Source organism: Leuciscus leuciscus (genome assembly GCF_965113295.1).
Source record: "Leuciscus leuciscus genome assembly, chromosome: 1".
NCBI classification, from domain to species: Eukaryota; Metazoa; Chordata; class Actinopteri; order Cypriniformes; family Leuciscidae; genus Leuciscus; species Leuciscus leuciscus.
The window spans coordinates 80,979,386-80,986,885 of record NC_138725.1 but is presented as its reverse complement, the minus strand read 5'-3'; the positions used below and the strand labels follow the sequence as shown (position 1 = coordinate 80,986,885).

Here is a 7,500-nt window from a genome sequence, read left to right as displayed (position 1 = left end):
CATAATCTAAACGTCCACAGACAGCCAGAACTAGTTCAGAAAAGACGTTCATACTGACTATAATCTGGACGTCCGTTGACATCCAGAAACAGTCCATAAAAGACGTGAATAAACATGTCCAATCCGGCCATAATCTAAACGTCCACAGACAGCCAGAACTAGTTCAGAACAGACGTTCATACTGACTATAATCTGGACGTCCGTTGACATCCAAAAACAGTCCATAAAAGACGTGAATAAAGATGTCCAATCCGGCCATAATCTAAACGTCTACTGACAGCCAGAACTAGTTCAGAAAAGACGTTCATACTGACTATAATCTGGATGTCCGTTGACATCCAAAAACAGTCCATAAAAGACGTGAATAAAGATGTCCAATCCGGCCATAATCTAAACGTCTACTGACAGCCAGAACTAGTTCAGAAAAGACGTTCATACTGACTATAATCTAGACGTCCGTTGACATCCAAAAACAGTCCATAAAAGACGTGAATAAAGATGTCCAATCCGGCCATAATCTAAACGTCTACTGACAGCCAGAACTAGTTCAGAAAAGACGTTCATACTGACTATAATCTGGATGTCCGTTGACATCCAAAAACAGTCCATAAAAGACGTGAATAAAGATGTCCAATATGGCCATAATCTAAACGTCTACTGACAGCCAGAACTAGTTCAGAAAAGATGTTCATACTGACTATAATCTAGACGTCCGTTGACATCCAAAAACAGTCCATAAATGACGTGAATAAAGATGTCCAATCCGGCCATAATCTAAACGTCCACAGACAGCCAGAACTAGTTCAGAAAAGACGTTCATACTGACTATAATCTAGACGTCCGTTGACATCCAGAAACAGTCCATAAAAGACGTGAATAAAGATGTCCAATATGGCCATAATCTAAACGTCCACTGACAGCCAGAACTAGTTCAGAACAAAATGACAAACAATATCTGTAAATTAATTAACTGACTGTTACGGACTATATCATTAACTGTTAAATTGATCTTGCTGGTCAGACACCAACAGGGTTCATGATGCACACATGGCACTTTTAAGTCCTTCTGGGAAGTTTGTATTCATGAGGTTTTACAATTTTTTTAATTTTTTTAATGTTTTAAATTAATTTATGAAGCCACTGTAAAATGTATCATTAGCCTACATGTTATATTGTTATACTATAACACTGTCATATTTTGTGCAGGCATTAGCTTACTTCATCGTAAATGGAAAAGCCTGACAATGTAACTGCTAAATACCCAAGTATTGTGGTATTCCACAATGTTTCTCACTGACACACTCATAACTCGAGATTGTGGATTAAAGAAAATCCCAAACTTCCTACTCATATTTTCATCATTGTGGCGGCGTTCATGTGTGTTCAATTTGTAAATACGATCTTTATGATACTAGGCATGTCTTGAATGCATCAATAGCTCTAGTTTAGGGACAATCCATACAAACAATCTTTATTAAACAGACTGTCACAGTGAGAAGATTTTTGTCCTTTATCAATGCTAAAGGCCTAACCACTGCAGTTAACACCATGCTGTTAAATAAAAGTCTGTAGACAAGTCTTAAGGTTAGGGTTAGGGTTAACCTTAACCCTTAATTTCTAACCCAGACCCGGTTTCACAGACAGGGTTTAGATAAAGCCAGGATTTGTCCTTAGTTCAATTTGGGTATTTAATTATAGCTTTTAAAAATGTGCCTTAGAAAAAAAAAAAACATTATTGGCGTGCATCTTGAGACAAAACAATGGCACTGCCATAAGATATGTTGCTTTCAGGTAATACAGCTCAAACATGCATTTTAGTCTGGGACTACAGGCTTGCCTGTGAAGTGTGAAACCCGGGGTATTATGTTGTAACTTGTATAGAATTATGCCAATGTAACCAAAGTGTTGCGTTGGACAGAGGATTAACTCTAAACCAACAGGTTGTGTAACTGTGCCACACAGGGTGAAAATGGATGTTGACATTATTAGGCATAAGAGTGTTTCTAAAGGAAAGGTCAATAATTTGTGAAAGTGTAAAAGGGTCATTATGGGTCACATGAATGTAACTGTCACCACCATGATGCCAATTCCTTAGATTTTCATATAGATCTACATACAGAATTGTATATGAATATATGCAGTGTTTGCTCTGTTTAATATACTGTTTGCTCTATTAAATTGCACTTTATCAGAACAGTGGTAAATAAATATTATATATGGTCAGTTACTGTAAGTTCTTACAGTATTTTTAATCTTTCATTTTTATTGTTGAATTTTTAATCATGCACTGCAATGAAAAAACAATTTAACCAATTGATTAGCCTAAATATAACAGCCAGCCTACAAAAACAACCAAATAAATAGCACACAATATATATATATATATATATATATATATATATATATATATATATATATATATATATATATATATATATATATATTTTTTTTTTATTATATATTATATTATATTTTCATATTTCCCTGTAATTGCAATGTTGCCACACTATTGGCTGTCTCTCCTAGCTGTTTTGAGCATGATTGGTTATTCTCTGTTTATTCTGTCTGTCATCCAGGAATCTAGCCAATGACAACTATGCGCGCCTTTACGAGTCAAGTTTGAATAAACGTCAGTTGAGTGAGTCGGTGTTTGCTTTGCTGCTGCGCGGGATCTTCAATATTTGCCTATTCTGTGGGTTTTACATCGTTTAAAACATGGATTATTTTTCATCGGACTGCTAAATGTTTATTTTGAGCGAGTTGCTGGGTGTTGCTGGATGTAAATGAAGAACAAACAAGGAATATGGACAAAGAATTTTATCAACGGAAATATTGCAATCTACGGAAGGTAAAACTTTATTTTATACAAATTCTGCTACATCAAGATATAGGCTAGTGTATTAAATTGAGAATCTAAACGCGATTAGAGCAATATTGTTAGTGCATACGGTATTCCAATGTATTAATGTTATGTGCTGCTAGCATGTGTAACTTGTCTAACTTAGTTTATGATAAAATAAACTCAGCATGGGAGCTTACAACGAGTGAACTGAGAATATTGTATCTTTAGACAGAAAGGAACTGTCACAGTCTTATACTATAAGAATCTGCAAACTAGGCTTATGAATCTATTGATCGCGGGATGGCTAACCGATCAGTTAAATTAACGAGTCGTAATAATATGTTTTGGAGCTGGTAGTCAATTTAGCAAGCTTTACAAATGTCTCCGTAAGTAAGTAAAACAAATAACTAATATTGATGTGTATGTGTGTGTTTCCTTCATGATCCAGGCATTTGGGGAATAAATATTATCCAGCCACACGATGTTCAGATGCGGTGAGTATTGTCATAAAATACACGTGAAATAGAGGCAGAATATGTGAATCTGCTCAAATGCACTGGTTCAAACCCTCCAGACAAGCTTTATCTTCTTGAGTTTACAGGCCTAGCTGACCCAAAAATAAATGTCTTTCAAAATGAAAGTATTTTCAAACCTGTATAACTTACTTTTGTGAAACACAAGAATTTTGGGAATAAAACAACTGTATGCATTGTTGCCTATGACAAAAATAAAAGGCATTTTTCAAGATATCTTAATTATGGTTCTACATAAGAAACTCATACAATTTCAACATATGGGTGAGTAAGCTACATAATGAGATAACTCTTTTTTTTTTTTTTTTTTTTTTTGGATGAGCTGTTCTTTTAAAGGATTAGTTCACCTCAAAGTTGAAAATTCTGTCATCATTTACTCAACCTCAAGTTGTTTCAAACCTGTATGAATTTCTTTCTTCTGCTGAACACAAAGAAAGATATTTTGAAGAATGTCTGTAACTTGGGTCCCATTGACTTCCATAGAATTTTTTTTCCCTACTATGGAAGTCAATGGGACCCAAGTCTGTCTGGTTACCGACATTCTTCAAAATATCTTTCTTTGTGTTCAGCAGAAGAAAGAAATTCATACAGGTTTAAAACAACTTGAGGGTGAGTGAATGATGACACAATTTTCAACTTTGAGGTGAACTAATCCTTTAAGGACATTTGCTAAATTAACCATGTTTTTTATTATAGTGTAGAAACCATGTTTTTATGGTGGATAGTGAGTATAGGAGCAGGCTTCACTGCATATATTAATAAACTTTTAGAGTGCTGGCCTGGATAATTGTAATACGTAAAATAGGAAAGAGGCCGCACTATGCATAAACTTTTATTTGCAAAAATGCGTTTCGGCACGTGGAAACTGATGAAGGCACGCGCCGAAACCTGTTTTTGCAAATAAAAGTTTATGCATAGTGCGGCCTCTTTCCTATTTTACGTATTACAATCATTTATTACCATTTGGTTAGTGTCGCAAAACATTGTTAATTTTTAGTAAGGGTTCTCCAGATTTATATAACACTTATGGAACATTAAAAAATGGTCCAATGTTACGCGATCAATAATCCTATTAAAACTCTTTAAAAAAAAAAAATATATTTTTAGATCAAGCATTGGACTTACGGAGCAGAATAGGCACCAACAGAGAAACAAGTCCATCACTAGTAAGTATCCACTGCAGTATCTTCTGGTTACACTTTATTTCGATAGTCCACTTTCACTAACATGTCAACTAACTCTCATTAGTGTATTAGTAGGCTGTAGTAGACAGTCAATAGACTGGTAGGTTAAGTTTAGATGTTAGGATTCGGGTTAGGAGAATAAGTTGACTTGTAGTTGCCAAGTAACTTATAGTCAGTAGAATGTCTGTTAGGGGACCAACAAAACAGAGTGTTAGCAAATATTAAGCAGACAGTCTACTAATACTCTAATGACAGATAGTTGACATGTAGTTGCAAAGTTACTTATAGTTAGTAGAATGTCTAAAGTGGACTATAGAAATAAAGTGTTACCCAGTATTTAAATCCGCAGTCAATTTTAAAGGCACAATGCACTCCGAAATTAAAAAATGATCTCTTTTTTTCTTCTCTCGTGCCATTCTAGATATATATCTGACTTTCTTTCCACAAAGATTTTTTGAAAAATTATCCATTATTGTAAGCCAATATAATGCAAGTGCATACGCCAGAAACTTCATACAGCGTACTCACAGCTTGCTGTGTTGTTCACACAAGAAGTTTTCTGCACTTATCATGTGAGCTTTACAATGCTCTTGGACTTTTTCGACCTTCAGCATTTTGGTGTCTATTCACTTGCATTATTTGACACACAAACACAAGAGATGGATAATATTTCTAAAAGTCTAGTTTATTTTTTCTAAAATATGTGTTTTCATCTGAAGAAAGAAAATCATATACCTTTCGGTCGGCATAAGGTAGATAAAATGAAGGGGGAATCAGTTTGCTCTCCTTTACCTAGTATTATTTATAAACATTACATGTGATTTAATAAATGTACAATTAAAGGGGTGTTCGAAGCAAACATCTAAATCCCTTCACAAAGAGCCCTTCCACAAAAGGGTTAGCAAAGGGGGACATGCATCCGATGGTAAATTAACTGAAGTAATTTTATCTTATAGTAATTTTATATTATATTTATGGTAATGTGACCTAGGATGGCAAGTTCCTGTGTTTCATTTTAAAGTAGATATGGTGGAAGAGTTAAGTTTAACATAGAATAATTGAGTTGTTTGTTTGGGTTTGCTATATTACACACATTTTCATCATACCGAAGTTCCATAGGTAAAACTTTTATTAACAGATGCGTTAATGTAACTACCTGCAGGGTTAAAAGAAAAGACGTCAAGAACACACAAACTTAAGGAACTTTTACACATCAACAATGTACTAAAAACGGAAACGTTTTTTCTTTGTACAGATGACAATGTTATTAAAACGATTACCGTTTGGACAGATCCACTGTGTTAATCTACATGTTCCTTCTTTTGGTGATGCACATTTTTCTATCAGACATAAGTTTTAGATACCAGACAAAACGAATGAAATGTGACCAATGCTAATTAATTCCCCCCTTTTACCTCTCTCTTTTATCTTTCTGTGGCCAGGATCCGTCATTCATCAGAACAGCTACCAAGAGAAGTGAGTATTCGTCCTCTACCTCCTTTGTCTCAATGTTATTTCAACACTAATGGTCTCCAAAGTACTATATGTGTTTATATTAGGGGTGTAAGATTAAGAAAATGTCGATGCAAAAACGATTCACAGTATGTAAATGTAGTTACTTTTCCTATATAGGTATTAGGGATGTGCATCTCCATAACTGAGGCCGATACGATACGCATCTCGATGCATAGCCAACGATACAATACATTAATGATACATATAAGCAGCTGCCAGCTACCGATGCAATGCAATACGATTCACTTTTATTACGATCCGGTGCGATTCGATTTTGATTCAACGCATTGCAAAAATATGATGCTATGCAATTCAATATGGTATAGATAGTTCACTTTTATTTCTTTTGTTCAGACATAGGGCAAATCATAAAGTAGCAAAGTGCCATCTGACTTTTAACACATGGCTCTCTCACAATCAAAAGATTTGGTTTCCACAAAAAAAGCAGGTACTGTAGGCTAACTGACCAGAAAGCAGGTACTGTAGGCTAACTGACCAGAAAGCAGGTACTGTAGGCTAACTGACCAGAAAGCAGGTGCTGTTATTATGTGCTTCACGGGCCGTTTATCAGTTTGGACCAGTGCAGCGCGAGCCGATCTTGATCAATCGACACTGTTACTACACGGCGCTAAGAGATCCCCACTGAAGTAATAACATCGCTGCGAGATCTATTGAGAAGCATTCATATATCTCTGTTATTAACGGATCAAACAGCGCTGACATGGAAATATTGTGCCATGAATGAACAATCCAGTGTCCACAGATCAGCAACATTCACCATGGATTTACTGTAGTAAAACAAACTGTAACCATGGAAGTTTGGCAGGAATAGTAGGCTATAATGCTTTCAAGTTACATTACGTTGGTTTTATTTTGACATGAATAAAATTACTGCCCTCAAAGTTAATCTGAACTAAAATAAACCTTTGTTTATAACTACAATATTACATTACATTTTTTTTTCAAGTAGCTGTTTTACATGCTTCTAAGAGTCGATTATAGCTTCATCATTCCTCAAAGTAAAAAAAAAAAAATCATACTTTATGATGTTACGTTTAATAAAATTATTATTATTTTTTTTATATTAAATCAAGGAAATTTCTCTGGCATTTCTTTCTTTTTCCTGTATCGAAAACGTACCGAACCATGACACAAGTGTATCGTATTGAACCGAACCATGAATTTTGTGAACCGTTAACTTACACCCCTAATATGTGTGTGTGTGTGTGTGTGTGTGTATGGGGCTGTTTAAACCTGGCCACTTGATGCGTTTTCTCAGATCGGATAGCTATCTGTTTTATCACAACAATTCCATTTACACCTGGTCACATAAATGTGTTTTTGCAAAATGGATATAAATCAGATCTTCGATTCCCTCGCTATGCAAATTTAATGGCGTTCACGTCACCGAAAGCAACAGATATGA

At 35.1% G+C, this 7,500-nt stretch overlaps 1 long non-coding RNA gene across 1 annotated transcript in view; it reads left to right on the top strand.

Annotated features, from left to right (window-relative positions):
- The first annotated feature begins 2,418 nt into the window (after positions 1-2,418).
- Positions 2,419-7,500, top strand: part of LOC309497754 — a 6,101-nt gene continuing 1,019 nt past the window's right edge. The window contains exons 1-4 of the long non-coding RNA XR_014205695.1: positions 2,419-2,848; positions 3,291-3,336; positions 4,483-4,541; positions 6,002-6,035. This is a non-coding gene — a long non-coding RNA (uncharacterized lncRNA). The remainder of the gene's footprint in view (positions 2,849-3,290; positions 3,337-4,482; positions 4,542-6,001; positions 6,036-7,500) is intronic.